The sequence below is a fragment of the Plectropomus leopardus genome, chromosome 7 (genome assembly GCF_026936395.1).
Source record: "Plectropomus leopardus strain MGB_pleo_1.0 chromosome 7, ASM2693639v1, whole genome shotgun sequence".
NCBI lineage: Eukaryota > Metazoa > Chordata > Actinopteri > Perciformes > Serranidae > Plectropomus > Plectropomus leopardus.
The window spans coordinates 9,534,157-9,549,683 of NC_142182.1; the positions used below are offsets into that span (position 1 = coordinate 9,534,157).

The following is a 15,527-nucleotide window of genomic DNA, read 5'->3' on the forward strand; positions in this document are numbered from 1 at the left end:
CAAGTAAACTATACTAAAATTATAGGCTTATTCTAAATAAACTATAACAAATATGAATAAACTACTAAAACTATTCAAAGAACTGAATATTTTCTTATTTTCTTTGCTATGTATAACACATGCAGATACAATGTTACGTATGTATGTTGTTGTCCAATCGAAAGTCTCTATTTGATCACGTGACAAGACGACACAACCCAGCACACCTAGGCGAGCTGAGCAAGCAGTCATTCAAACACAAACGCGGTTTCAAGGAAAGGAGAGAAAACAACCGGAGGTTTCAGAGCTTCCTAAAAAGGTTAATTTTGGATGTTTTACAGACAGTCTCCAGCTCGCGGACACCCTCCTTGCTGCTGCCCTCAGAGGTGAGTCAGCAAACATGTAGCAGTTAAGCTAACAATAGCAGCAAGGTACATAACGTTAGGCTAAGACTTGTGTCAGATGATAATTTAACGACAAAGCGTACATGTTAATAAGTTGTGGGCTACCAGTAAATTAATGCGCACCCATCGGAAACATGGTATTTAATATATTTATGAGTTATGAGCGCATGTATGGCCATCCAAAGTTGTAACTATGAGTCGAAAAATTAGGAAATGTGGATGAGTTTCCGATGAGGGCAGTAGAAATAGCTGTCAACAGTTGACAGAAAATAAATAAAATAAAATGTAGGGCCTATATTTTGTCATTTTGTTCCTAGTTGCTAACATTTACTTTAAGTAGTTGCACATTTCAGTATAGCATCTATTAGCTGAAGAAAGCAAGCAAACCTACAATAAAGCATGCCAACTTGACTTCATAAATGCATAAAGGTGGTGGGGAAAAGTCAGTATTTGGTCAATGGTAAGAACCTTTTTTGATTCAAGTGTTAAATATCAATTTTGGATCACATGTAAAGTGTAATATTGTAATGCTAGCTGCTGCCCATGGAGCAAGACATAGATTAAATATAAAAATGTAATATATAAAGTTTATAAATAATAAGAAAAATAAATAAAAATATAAATAAATGTGAAAAACAGCCATCAGCCTCTTGTTTAAACTCTCTTAGCATTAAAATACAACTCTTCTTCTTTGTAGCTTTCATGCTGTTCCCACTTTACCACCTCAAAGACCATGAACACATTTAAGTCTGAAGAATGACTTCCCAGCTCGGAAACTACGACCTTCCAAAATGACATGACTGCAGCAACGGTCTGAACCATTCAAATAGGTGAGTACAAGTGCTTTTTAAGGGGATTTGGGGTATCTGTTGGGTTGCCGTGCCCCTATTTCAAAGGTTATTATTTCGGAGTCAGGTCACCACCGAGCACCTGTTTCATTGTGTGTGTGTACTTTTGTTGGTAAACTGTGTGTGCTGCTGTAGCTGGACAGTTTTCGGCACATGGTGTTGTTTGTTGATACATATTGCAGCTTTATTGCTTCTTATTTATTATAATCTCTTGTCTCTATGTCAAAAAGGAGTGTGGTTGTAGTGAGTTGTGAGGTTGTTGAGCAATGGCTGTTTGTTTTTGGGACAGCGGGCTATCAGTGAAATGGGTCTTCAGTTGAATGGGACATTTTATGGACCAATGGGGCTTCAGAATTTAGGGCCATTAGAACAATGACATGGCACCAATATTATTGACCTTTAGTAAAATGTCTAGACAACTCTTGGATGGATTAGTTTACAATTTTACACAGTAATTGTTGATGATGATGATGAATCCTAATGACTTGGATGCTAAACAAAGATAGTGAACCTTATACATTTTTTTAGCTGCATTGATCTGCAAACATCAGCATTTTAGCATGACAATGTTAGCATTTAGCTCAAAGCACCAATGTGTGTGAGTCGGTTGACTCATTGTGTTGTGCAGGTGGAAGAGAGCGATTTGTTTTTGCTACATTGCAGTTGTGTTTAAATGTCTGTCTTTGTAAGTGTGTGCATGCTTGTGCCTCTGTTTGTATCCGAGCATGTATTGCTAATCAATAGGTCGCAAGAAGCTGCGATCTGTTATCTATTTTTGTAACATTCAGTAGTAAATCCCTCTGAAGAATGTTCACTATCATGGTGTTACACACAGAGTTTCTCATTGTGCTGTCAGGCCACCCTTCATGTAAGGGTGTGTGTTTGTGCATGTGTTTCTGAACTGATGCTCAAGTGCAGGCTGGATATAATACACATGAAGCATCAATATTTGTCAGTCCAGAGGCAAAGATGCAGCTTGTAAGGGATGAAGCGCCAATAAATCTTAAAATATCAGGAATCAGAGACTAAGTGTATTAATACATAAAGCTCCGTCTTTTACTCTGACGTCTTCCATGTGTTTTTATTGCACATACAGTAAACACAAAAATACACACTCTAACATACATTTGCTATGTGTCGCTCTGAAGGTAGTTTTAGGCTGAATTTTTAAGCTGACTGGAATTCTTTGGCCTCAAATATATATATTTAGTGTGCTCACAGAAAAGCACCACCTTGTCTCTCCCTCCCTCTCTTCCCCACCTCTCCTTCACCTCTTCCTGCCTCTGCCCCAGCTCTCGTTCTTCACTCCCACCTTCTTCCTCCTCCTCGCTGGGTACAGGGCAGGGTAGCAGAACTGTCTCGTCTTTGAGACGTGAGGAGTTTGATCTTCAGAAAGTGGAATCTAGATAGCATGTCTTGCTGTGCTTCGGGGATTTGTATATGTGTATGTGTGGTTGTGTGTGTGTGTGTGTGTGTGTGTGTGTGTGTGTGTGTGTGTGTGTGTGTGTGTGTGTGCATGTGAGTGTGCATGCGCACCCACATGTGTGTCTGCGTTATATTCCAAAGGAAGATAAAAGCCCGAGCCCTGACGTTGCTCAGTTTTGCTAAGTAAAGTAACAGGAATAGTTTGCAGTTTCATCTGCAGAACCGAAGGATTTGCCTTCATGATTCTCACAAAATACAGTCATGAGTCATATTTGTACTGTAGGATGTCATCGTTCATGATATACACATATATGGACATCTACCTGCCCCTGCTGTTGTTACTGAGATAATTATAGACTGCAAATGGAGAAGGCATAAAATCTAGATAGATAGTGATGCTTGTTTGCACTTAACCCTTTGAAACCTACGTAAATTAGCTGGGTTTCTTTCAAAAACATTGGAGGGCAGCGAGCAATTTAATTGCCCAAATATCAGCAGGAAATTAATGAGACATTAAAAGAAATTTTCTGGAATATAAGGAAATGTGCCCCAAATTATTATTTTCTGTCTTAACTTCCATAATTTTAAACAATAATTAAGAGAATTTTAAATATAGTTTTCTTTTTTTTCCTCAATGTTATTATGTCCATGTCATCTTTTAATATATATACATAATTTTATTTTTATTTATTCATTTATTTGGGGTTTGGAGTTTTTTTCCAGTTTGCCAGGTGTTAAAGGGTAAAAACAATAAAGTCTAGCAAATTCCTTTTTTACAGGTGTAAATTTTATTTATTTTATTTTATTTTTTTTGGATAATAGCTGTAGTAAGTAAGTCCTGCTCCTCGCTGCATCACAAGTAAACCCATTGAGGGGTTTTTGTCCCACAAATTAATGCAAACTTGGAAATTAGCTTGCAATTTTATTTACAGGGAACTACATTTTTTCTCATAGTCACTTGAAGTTCACTGGATGGTGCCAGTGACTATAGAATCTACTGCTCTTGAAACACCTTTCATGTGTCGCCTCTATTGATGAGCAGGAAAGTTCAATAAATCAAATGATACAAGCGTCCTACAAACATTTCTGTGCTTTTCTATTCTGTGGATAACGTGATAAATCAAAGCTAGTGTTTGGCCTTGATTTCGTCTTTTCAAAAAAAATAAAAAAATCTTTTTGCTGTCCACAATATATAGCTCTCAGCCCCCTCCTCCCTGTGAATACTCTGCAGAAATGTCAAGGCTTCACTGAAATGTGTGTGTGCACATCCATTTGTGTATTTTTTGTATCTGTTCGGTGTGTTTGCAGTGTCTCTCTCTAGCGTAAGATCTGCTGTAAAAATATTTCCAGGGGACTGTGACCTGACCGTTTGACCACCACTCACTATTTCATCCTGTCAAATACATGACAACATTTTTCTTAGAGCTGTCTACCCACACAGTTTGAGAAGAGATTAGATAACCAGTGTGTTCTCTGCCTCACTGGAAGACATACTTCCAAACAGGTGTAGCTTTTAGACAGAAGTCAGAGTATTGCAGGGGGCTTGTGCGCGTGTGTGTCTATTGCACATCTGTATGTACCTTTTGCATTTGTGCGTTTGTGCCTGTGCACATGTTCAGGGAATAGGTGATGTGTGTTTGAAGTGCAGAAGCACCAAGCCAAGTGTTGCATACTGTTGGATGGCTTTGTTGCCAGATGAGAGAGAAAGAGGGAGGGAGAGCAAGAGAGAGAGATAGAGTTGAACTTAAGTAACCTTCTTACAGTGTCTCACGCTCTGCATTTAGCAAAAATATACCTAGAGTTTAACTTTACTGATTGTCGCTGCCTGAATTTCTGCCGAACACTCGAGCTGTGTCAAGGTAGACGTAGCAGCAACTCTCTGTGTGTTTTAACTCTACAGTTCCAGATAAACAAGGCTGTCAGTATGCCAAGCTAAAAACCTTGTGCTTATAGAGCTCTGCACAGTTACAGTGTGGTGTCTGAATGATAAGAACAGTATATAATCTTTCTTTCACAGAGGCTGCTCTCCCTGTCAGTAGTTCTGTGTGCGCATGAATGGATAAATGCATGTGTGTAGGATACCTTTTCGTCCACAGAATAGCCTTTAACAGTGTGGTTAGACTTTCCAGTGTGATGGTCCAGTGAACAAAAAGGTCACTATTTTCACACACCCGGTCAGATAATGCACAACAGCACTTAGTAATTCATCTGCATATCAGCATGAATATTTTGCATATAGCTCTTTGTCTACATTAGGAAATGTCAAAATATGAACAGATAGAAGAATAAAAATAATACAGATCACTGTTTCCAGCTGAATATGAATGTCAACAGTATTTTGTGCTTCCGGAAACATGAGTCATGCACTCTTTATAGTTGGAGTTCATGAAAAAGGTTTGGGTGAGGGGGAGATCTTATCTTCAACTGATTTACCTTTCCTACGGCGACATGCACTTTTATGCACAGTGGGGCTCTTTTAGCATAACCTTGATCCAGGATTGAGGGGTGACTTCACTCCACTGTGTCAAAGCTAAAGGTGTTGCACAAGCACTTTCTTTATCTAATTTTATCACATATTCTCCTCTCCCTTGCATGGGTTTATAAAGCCACTTAAGCTTAAAGAGTTAGAAATATAAACACAATCTCACTCCTAACTTGTCAATTTTTTGCGGTCTAAGCAAGCATCGAGCGTCAGTTTTGGACATTCAGGAACCGCTTATAAATTTGTGTTACATTGCCCTGTGTCTTTTCAAAATAAATGTCCGTTTTCAATAGGAAATGTACTGTTTCTACTCGTAAGATGCATAACACTCTTTAAAAAAACCCAACAGAACATTGGAAGAAAAGTCATGGTTTGGCTTAAAATAATTCTTTTTGTCATCAACGTAATGTAACTGTTATGGAAAATGTGTCTTATTGGCAAGCCTTTTGAACTTTGCTTACTAGACATACCCTTTGCATTTAGTACATTTCCACTTTTATACATCACAGACACTTTGGACACAAGGAAGTCTGACAGCATGTAGGACAGAGATGTGATCTGCGAGTAAGAACTCTTTAAACTCTGGTCTTAGCTCCATGTCACTCTACACTGCTGACTTTATTTTTATTTATTCAGATACTGTTCCACACTTTACACTTGTATATATGTATAGTCTCTTAGTTTTTAGTTTTTTAAGCGTATTCCTTTTATATTCTATTAATATTGTTTGCTCTTTATTCTCTTTGTTCTTACTGTATGGCGCTGCTACACCCCAATTTCTCAGTTGTGAGATCAATAAAGTATATCTATCTATCTATCTATCTATCTATCTATCTATCTATCTATGTCAAGGTGTGAAGTGGCTGGTTATCAGGGTGGAGACTGATTAGATGGGAAGCATCCTTTGTTTCCCCGAACCTTTGTATAACCTTTCCCCTATCCACATGTTGTTCAAGAAACTGAATAAATACTCTGCGTGTTTTTTCCTTCTTTGCCTCTCATAATCAGACCCCAGGGCGTGTGAATGCCCGTTTATACAAAGGCTGCTTTAATACCATTTTTTCCCCCGTTACAGGGTTTTTTGGGGGGAATATTGCTTAGACGATGTGAGCCATCTCGCCGTTCTGAACAAATTCTGCAAAAAAATAAGCAGCAATTTGCACAATTTTGTTGCAACAGGTGGTTGTGGAGAAAATAAATATATCCTTGAAAATAAAAATGAGTGCATAATAAAATTACCTGAAAGTCCATGAATTTTACTCAAAGCTGTCTGTACGAACCCTGCAATAGGCAAAGTATTTCCAAAATTGTCAAACTGTACGTTTGATTAAAATGATTGCATCTGTGGTGTCTCATGGTCAAAGAGGGAATGGCTGAATTAAATTTCGTTAAACTTTTCTTCTTTGTTTTATATGATCATTAATAATCTTTATATATCCAATGTTAGGTTAGTGTGTTAAATACTAAACAGGCAGCAGAGGGAAAACATGTTTTCAATCCATACTGGTCTCATTCTTGTCTAGTGTTCTAATATGACCTGCAGTAAACACGCACGCACGCACGCACGCACGCACGCACGCACGCACGCACGCACGCACGCACGCACGCACGCACGCACACACTTTGAAATGAGGTGTGTGGCCCCCTGCTGTGATTACCATGTACTGTATGTGCACTATTTTTAGTCTATGTTACCTCCAGTTGAGTTTGTACTCTGATTGGTGTTGCTGGTGACACACACACACACACACACACACACACACACACACACACACACACACCATAAAAAGCCTGTTTTTATAAAGTAATTGAGTTACTCTATCAGCCTCTCTCTCCTCTGGTTTTTGTAGTTTCCTTCACTTGGGTGGATGCTAACATGTGGACGGCTACTTTGGTGAAGATGAGGTGGATGAATAAATCCACCGGTTTATCGCTCTCAGCATGTGGTCCTGTTTATAGGCAGCCAGTGAGGGAATTCAAATCAACTCCGCTCTGGCTCTGGCTCTGACTCTGGGTTTCTATTGTTAGACCTGAGGAGATTGGGTACCTTTCTTTTCCCTCCTTCATACTCCTTACTACATTTTCTTAGTTTCCCCTCTCCTACTCTCCCTCCCTCTCTGCTCATAAAAGGCTGTTAAAATATACGGCATAAAAATATGAAGCAGCTGCAGTGCACTTGTTTTGCTGAGAGAACAGCCTCAAATGTGTTTATGAAAAAATGATAGTATTTGAGAGATATGAACATTCAAGAGACCGGCATGATTTTTTTTTTTTTTACAGGAATTTAAAATGCATTACTACTGCTCACTGTCCTTTTGCATAGTTGCAGTCCTGAATGGTCTTTTTCTTTGTGCAGGTTGCAGATTTGGTTTTGATTTAACAATACAGTTCATGGAAGTTGTACTACTGACCATTCCCGTAACCCAAGAAAGAGCATTTCTGCTTTTACCATACTTGTGCATAGGGCTGTACGATATGACAAAAAATGTTGTCTGATGATACTTTGTTTCATATTATGCTATATTGTTCATTACGTTTATGTCATCTGATAACACTTTTAGTCTCTCTGCTTGGCCGAGGGGGCATCTACACAATGCACGGCACCAAAAACAACAAACATGGAGAAGCTGGAGAGCGTTACTGAGCGTGGGGATTTAGCACAAGACACTGACACTGACTGGCCGACTGAAAACTAGAAGGAGCTAAAGTCAATAGGGGGTGAAACTGAAACAAAGTTGTTATATAAAGTAATATTTGGGGGTTTTGTTTGTTTGCTTGTTTTTTTGAAATCAGTTGTGCTCTCAAGCGGAAACTATAATTGCTTGTGTATTGTACGCCACCAAACAGTAACTATCTACTGTTTTTCTCAACATCAGGTTGTGTTATTGATGTGCTAACTGACATATAGTGTCTTGAATCCATCCTGCTGGTGTTCCACTTTTCCTTTTTGAATGATGAAAACAGACTACCTGTTGCTTGCTGGTAATGAGAGTTATTTCCTCTCATGCAGGCGCAGAACGTACGTTCTATTTGGCTGTTGGCTGTAGTCTTTGTGGTGTGTTCAGCACAACTTTTTGGTAGAGAAACACGTTACGCAACAGTCAGCCTTCATAGCCACAAGTTCTTTTATGTTGATTTGGTTTGTCTGGGCCTTTAGAGAAACGGCAGAATCAGGTGAAATGTTACATCTTTCAAACTGCACATAGTCATTTGATCTATTATATCAAAATATTGATTCGAGCGCTGTGAAGGATTCACAAGTTAAAATGACAGAGGGATAAAATCTTGATTATCTCATGTTTTCTGTTATCTCTTCTCTCCATTCCTCTGCTGACCAGAGGATGCCGATGGGACTTTTAAAATTCTGACCATGGTGAAGTAGCAAGGTGACAGATGGTCAGATGAAGGTGAGGGGCTGTCGCATCATTCTTCACAGGAATATACAGAGAAAGGAGAGGGATGGTCACATACAAGGAAGCATCACTGCAGACTAGAATACAAATAAATATTATGTCCCAATAATATTAACAGGCCATTTCAAGATCATCAAAAGCCTAATTTCCCAATATATATTGTTTGACATTACATTACATATAGATATAGAGTAAAACACAAGATCTGTGCAGGATTTTTTTTTTTTTTTGACTGAAATGGGAAAAGTCTGAAATGATATGGTCAGGCAGCGACGTCATAAGTAAGTGACAGAGATGACTTGGGTCCTAATGGGGAACTATACTGTATGGCCTGCTTCACATTAAGAATTTAGCCCTGAATATCTATTAATCTGCACGATAGACTCCACAAGTCAAATATTTATTAGCTCTGATTAGGAAATTCATATTTTAGATATGACTGTGTCTCATTCCTCTCAGCTCATAAATATTCACATCATTTCAGATGATAACCTCAGAAGATTTCAGACTAGACAGCTTCTCTGTCAAAGACTCTGCTGTCCAGACGTGTAACGTATCTTAAAAAGTTTCTTTGAACTTTATTTCGCTGAGCGTCGAAGATTTGGTGGATGATTATGTCAGACACTTGTTTGCATTTGAGTCAAACTGTGGGTGTTTGCCTTTTGTTGTTCAGTGCTTTATAAATGCTTGTGTGAACTGTGTGTGTGTGTGTGTGCGTGTGTGTGTTAAATTTTAGCAGTGCAGATGAGTAGGCCTGGGAATTCTCTTGGGACAGATGAAATCTTCAGGAGCAGCATGAAAAGGAGCAGAGATAGAGAGGATGCTGTTTGCCAAATTAGCCTGAGATCTGATTGGATTGACTGAAACTGGTCTGTGTGTGGTCACATCGTGTGTGTGTGTGTGTGTGTGTGTGTGTGTGTGTGTGTGTGTGTGTGTGTGTGTGTGTGTGTGTGTGTGTGCGTGTGCGTGTATGTGCATGTACATGTGCGTGAATGGTTGTGTGATGATGTGTGTGCGCTCATTGGCAGAGTGGTGTCTCTACAAGTTGAAGAGACCTCCTATTGGACTATAGGGGTCATGGGAACCTGCTCTCTCAGGGTCTCCATTGGCCATCTCATCGCACACCCCCACCGAACACACACACACACACACACACACACACACAAGCATCTGAGTTTGTAGTGTGACATGGTGCTTCTCCCAGTTGCTCTGTCTCCCAGTATCAACACTCCCCTCTAGAGCAGATTAGCACCACTTGTTTTTGCCAACTGGTTTACAGCTATACCTGCCTTAACTTGTGCTCAAGACCTCGAGGGCCACTGGTCCCAGACTTTGAGCTACTTAGTTGTATATAATGCATGGCTTTCCACATCTATGTCCATAAGTGGCAGAGTGATGTCATAACATGTTAAAACCAACGCACATGATTACACAGTCTAAATAGGAGATATGCAAAATCTGGACTGAAACATAAGATTTCTTGTGGCACGTAGCTCAAACTGTACTGTAACATTAACTCCAGTCCCTCAAAGACCCTTTGCTCAGTGTAAACAAATGGGTAAGGAAAGGCAAAGTGTCTGAAAATGACATCAAAAATGATTATCCTTCTTAAATCAGCCGACAATATGATGCATTACCTCAATTAAGCTCATTTTGGGGGGTCGGATGATTTGCAATCCATTAAGCAATATGCAAATGGCCGTGTTTGTTTGGGGTGGTTGGGGAAGGATGGAGGCAAAGAGAGAGCGAGAGAGAGAGAGAGAGGGAGAGGGGATGGAAGGAGAGGAAAGAGAAGAAGAATTTGGTGTAATTGGCCAGGCTACTATCCTCTGCTGTGGGCCTAATGAGGTATACACACACAAACACATCACATGAAATTTCAGACGTCGGCTGCGATGGTTGTTTGGCCTTCAGTATGCAAAAGCATTTTTCTGTATCATCAATAAAGCTTGACAGGGCAGAGTTTGAGGCGGTTTGGGACTTGATTTTGTATGTTCTCTGGTTGCGTGGTTTGAATTGTGATAAGTGTTAAAATTTGTGTTCGTATGTGTGTGTGTGTGTAAGTGTAGGTACATAGGTACATAGAGTAACACAATTTGAGGCGCTCTTCTGTGTAATAAAATGAATCACTCCATTGATGCCCCAACAAAGAAGTACAAGCAACGAGTAAAAGAAAAGAAAAGAAGCACAGAAAAGAATCAGACTGATTTGCAAATAAAAAGGTCCCATTGAGAACATTGTCTGGCTGCCCTTTGGACTCCCTCTCCGCTTTTGCACAAGGAGAGTAAGTGTACGACCTGTAATGAGCTAATCCGTGTGCAGCCGTGGTCAGGCCCGCTCAGGTAGACTGTGTTCTCTCAGGCTGAACCATCACTGTGCTGTCGCCTCTCCAGCACTTAATGACTTTCTGCTCCGTGGACAACTTGGGCCAGAGAGATTACATTAAAAAAAAAAAAAAGGGTGAGCGAGAGAGGAGGACAGAGAAAGACAAAGAAAGTGTGTGAGAGAGAGAGTGGGGGGTTTGAGCAGTGAAGCATGCCAGGTTCTCTTAGGTGGTGTAAATTGGTTCAGACTGGTGTTGATCTTGATTACTGATCGCTCCTGGTCCTGCTCTGCCCTGCACTATCCAGCCAACAGTAAACTGAACATCTGGGCTAAACTTAATCTTGCCAGCAAATCAATATTTTGCTCGGGTGAGTTTTCAAACATGGGAGGGCTGAGTCTCCAGGGGCATTTCCCAAAAGATTTCACAGAACTGTCCCAGTGAGCAGTGCTTGTGCACATCCTTGTCTACTCTTCAATGTTCAGAAAAAAACCAGGCACCAACAAAACAGTTGTGGCATTAAAGGGGATGACCTGAGGGTGATTTCTGTATGGATTAAACAAACAAGATACGTGTTAATTAGTGAGCTTTAAAGGTGCTGGTTGGCAGATTTTTTTTTTTTGCCCTGTTTCCATTTTTTTTGCCAACCTCAGCTAACCATTCAATTTATATTTAATGGACACACATGAGAGCGGTATCGATCTTCATATCTAACTGTCGACAAGAGAGCGAATAAGCGTATTTCCTGAAACGATTCCTTTAACAGAAATGACACATTTCCTTTTTTTCTTTTTGTTGTGGCATTTTTCATGCTTTTATTGATATTGAGAGAGAGAAATATGAAAGGAAGGAGAAAAAGGAAAGGACCTCCAACAAAGGACCTTTGGCCAGACTCGAACCCTAGCCGCTGCAGTCATGGATTGTTTGCAGACCAGGCCTACTGGGCACAAGCCCAGGGCCCCAAAGTGCCAGCAGCCAACCTGTACCTGCAAAATTTAAACATGGCGTTAAGATACCTCGCTGTTCTATATAAAAGGTACAATCGCAGAATGAGGCAACAGTCTCACCCTTACAGCGGCATTGGAGGTAGTAACAACGCTCAGACAGTGGGTCTCATTCATTCAATGTGAGCAGAACAAATTTGTGTGTAAAGTGTTGGCAAAAGGAAATTTACGTGTATTCTGGCATTCATCAGTACCTCTGATCTGTGCATAAAAACAAACAAATCTACACCTGTTTCTGACCACTTTTGTAATTAAAGAATGCAAAAATATTGCCTGTCTTTATAAGATATTACAATTTAAATTTGTGTTGTGCTCTGTTATGTTCACAACACACAGATGCCTTTGAAAAACTTAAGTTGAACAAGTGCAACTTGACTAGTGCGCAGTGGCATACAACTGTGTGGTGGTACATCTAGTTCAGAATGACACTGAACCTTCTCCTGACCTTATCTTAGGCGTTTTAGTTGCCTAACCTTCACCAAACTTGAAGAATCTTTCCACCTTTCAGCCAGTGTGATTCATAGACCCTGTAAACCCCAGGAGGCTCGGTTACACCACAAGTTTGTTGACAGGAGGCAGGTCACAGTCAACAAGTGTCTTATTGTAATGTGGAGATGTTGTGGATGCGCATGTTGTGGAGGACTCAGTGCAAAGCAGAAGATGTCAAACCGGCCTTAATGAATCTCTGCCAACAGCAGGCTGCCAGCTGCTCTCAAAGTTACCACTGTCAGATTGTTTCCTCTAAAGTTTCCAAAGTATAGCTAGTTTGCAATCCTCACAAAAAAAAAAATCTGATGTTTTGATTCGCGAGGTGCCGCCGTCGTGTGGCATTGTGTCAAATCAGAGCTCATAACCCTCGCTGATGCAAATGTATCACCCTACCTGAATATGGAACCTTGCTCACCAATGCCACTGTGATTTCAATATCAGATGGCTCCGTCTAATAACAATACTTCTATTATGCAAACAGATGTTCCTCACAAAAATAGAGATACAGATCCAGGCTGGACTGTAGCGCTGATGCTTATAAAATAAATGTTCCCCGGTTGCCTCGCCCTCCTTCCTCCTCTTGGGCCAATTACAGGCCGGCTGGAATTTGTTCTGTGTCGGTGTATCTCTCTTCCTGTGACCCCTGGGCTCATTCTCATGCTAAACTACTTTTCATTTGCTAACGACGTGGCACGGCTTCAGTCGGCCTGTCTGAATATGTATGGAGGCTGCGAGGAGAGAACAGGTTTTATGGAGATGCGGGTGCGTCGCTGTCGCTTTCACTCCCGTAGTCTGCTCCATTACGGATGATGACCCTGCACTCAGCACATACAGTAGACTGAGTGTGTTTGAGATTGTTGCTAGTTGTGAATGTGTGCGAGCCAATGTCTATCTCTGTGAGTACCTGTGTGTGTATGTGTGTGTGTGTGTGTGTGTGTGTGTGTGTGTGTGTGTGTGTGTGTGTTTGGTAACCCCTCATTTAGTCGCCCCTCATTCGGTCATTACATCCACTAATGCAGAGTATGCATGGCTCTACTCATAATAGCACTTCTCTGATATGCAAAACGAGCTCTCCAGCGCACCTGGCATCCAGACACACACTTCTCATCAGCAACAGTCTCCTCACCCTAATTTGCGTCCTGTTCAAATGTAATAGAAAACCACTCATACAGGAAAATGGTTTGTTTTGTCTGCCTTGATAATAATGTGCTAAGGGCTTCCGCTGAACGTGGCTGTGTGTATCTGTGTGGAACAAAGGCTTTGTTTAGGTGCAGAAAATGGGAAATTGGAAAATAGGAAACGGGCTGCAGATGGGGATAATAGAGTTACTACAGGTGTGTTAAATTTTGCACATACTAACACGGGTATTATCCGTTTTCTTTTGTGTGCACCAATAATGAACAAATCAGTGTCACAATCTCGTAAGCCGAGTTTTACAGGAGGATGTTGATGACAGCCCATTGCTTCGGTAAATATATTAACCGGGCTAAATAATCTCCAATACATGTGCTAATTAATCATCCAGTGATGTTTCTATTTGCCACCATGTCTTGGAAGTGTGTGTGTGTGTGTGTTCATGTACCTGTGTGTGCTTATGTGTTTGTGTGGGCTGAAGATGGAACAGAAGGTGTGAAAAGCGGATGTGACCACAGGCTGCAGATAAGACAGTCAAGCCTGTCTATCCACACCTCTCTGTTCTCCCATCTTCTCTGCTTGACTAAATCTAAATAAGATCAGTTGGGTGTTTAAAGTTTTGGCAGCCGCCAAGTCCTTTCGTTTTAATCGATTACTGATGCCTGGCAATCAGAGTTCTGCGCTGTTGAGTTGCACCTCAGGGGGTGGCGCAAGGTGGATTTATAATAGAGAACGGTCCAAATTAAAATAAATTCGAGTGATGAAAGCCTACATTACTCAAAATAACTCAAGGGGAAATGTCATTTTAAAATTCAAATCCCCTTAAGGTTTGTTTAGGTTTTAGATTAGGTCGAGCCTGGGTATAAGTTTAGCTTGTCCTCATGAACTGAGGATAAGTAGAATTTTGGTCCATAATACTGCAGCACGACTTTTTCAATGATTCTGTTAACACGGTATATGTTCACGGTAGCTGTGCTGTATGTGTGTCAGATTGCAAAGGAGGAACAAACCCTGCATACCTATCTAAAAAAAGGTTGGGAAGGGACACATCACCATGACAACACAGGGAGGAGTAGGATGAACGCCATTAAAAAGATGGAAGCAATGTTGTGTATCCTGGTATCTCGACTCCAACACGGGCACAAAAACATACATTTGTGTAATTGTGTATGGATGACATAAAGTGCACTCACATAAATGCACAACCTGCACGATACATGCACGTGTTCATCCTCAAACACACACGCACACACACACACCAAGCACACACACACCAAGCACACACATTTCTGCTAATCCATTTATTCAGTCCTTGCCTAATTTGCCACAGCGATGACAAACTGAAGTAATTTCCTCCACATCTTTTTATTCCAGTTCAATGAACTCTTAAACAATTCAGCTTGAACTTTGATTACTTGCTGCTCATTTGCATAATCTTAGTTCAAACCAATATGTCCTTATGCCAGTAGAGTTAAGGTGACCTTCTGAAAGAAATGAACAAAACAGGCACAAGTTGCACATTTATCACATTTATTCGTCCAACAAATTCCCTGACTTTATGAGGGGTCTTCTCATACATGCCAAAATGATCAGCCACTTTGTAGCCACTAAAACAATTTATCATTTTGACAAAACTTTACTTAAGGGAACTATGTGGAAAACAACAGTGTAATGCTGTAAAGCAAATTAGGTAACTGTTATCAGTGTGAGCCAAACATGTCAGCAAGGGCAGTGGAAGTTAGATTTAACACACAGATAGTAGTGACACCTAGTGGTCATAAGGGAGAATTATAAGGCTGGTGTGTTAAGTATGAAGATGACAACCTGTGCTGATGACAAACAATAGCACTGCTGCTTGTTTCTCAGTTTAACAGTTTTGTTCCCAGAGGGCATGAAAGATTTTCTCCTCAGCAATTTGATTCTACTTTGTGTTTTTTCACCGGGAAGCAAATACACCCTTGTCTTGTGTTACTACATCTTTCTTGCTTGTGTCTTTTGTCACTGCATGTACTGCGCACACACACAC

The 15,527-nt window shown here is 40.5% G+C and overlaps 1 protein-coding gene across 2 annotated transcripts in view; it reads left to right on the forward strand.

Annotated features, from left to right (window-relative positions):
- The first annotated feature begins 208 nt into the window (after positions 1-208).
- Positions 209-15,527, forward strand: part of sema3d (sema domain, immunoglobulin domain (Ig), short basic domain, secreted, (semaphorin) 3D) — an 85,182-nt gene continuing 69,863 nt past the window's right edge. For both annotated transcript variants that reach the window (XM_088079856.1, XM_088079857.1), the window contains exons 1-2: positions 209-365; positions 1,081-1,213. The gene's annotated coding sequence lies outside the window, so the exon portion shown is untranslated. The remainder of the gene's footprint in view (positions 366-1,080; positions 1,214-15,527) is intronic.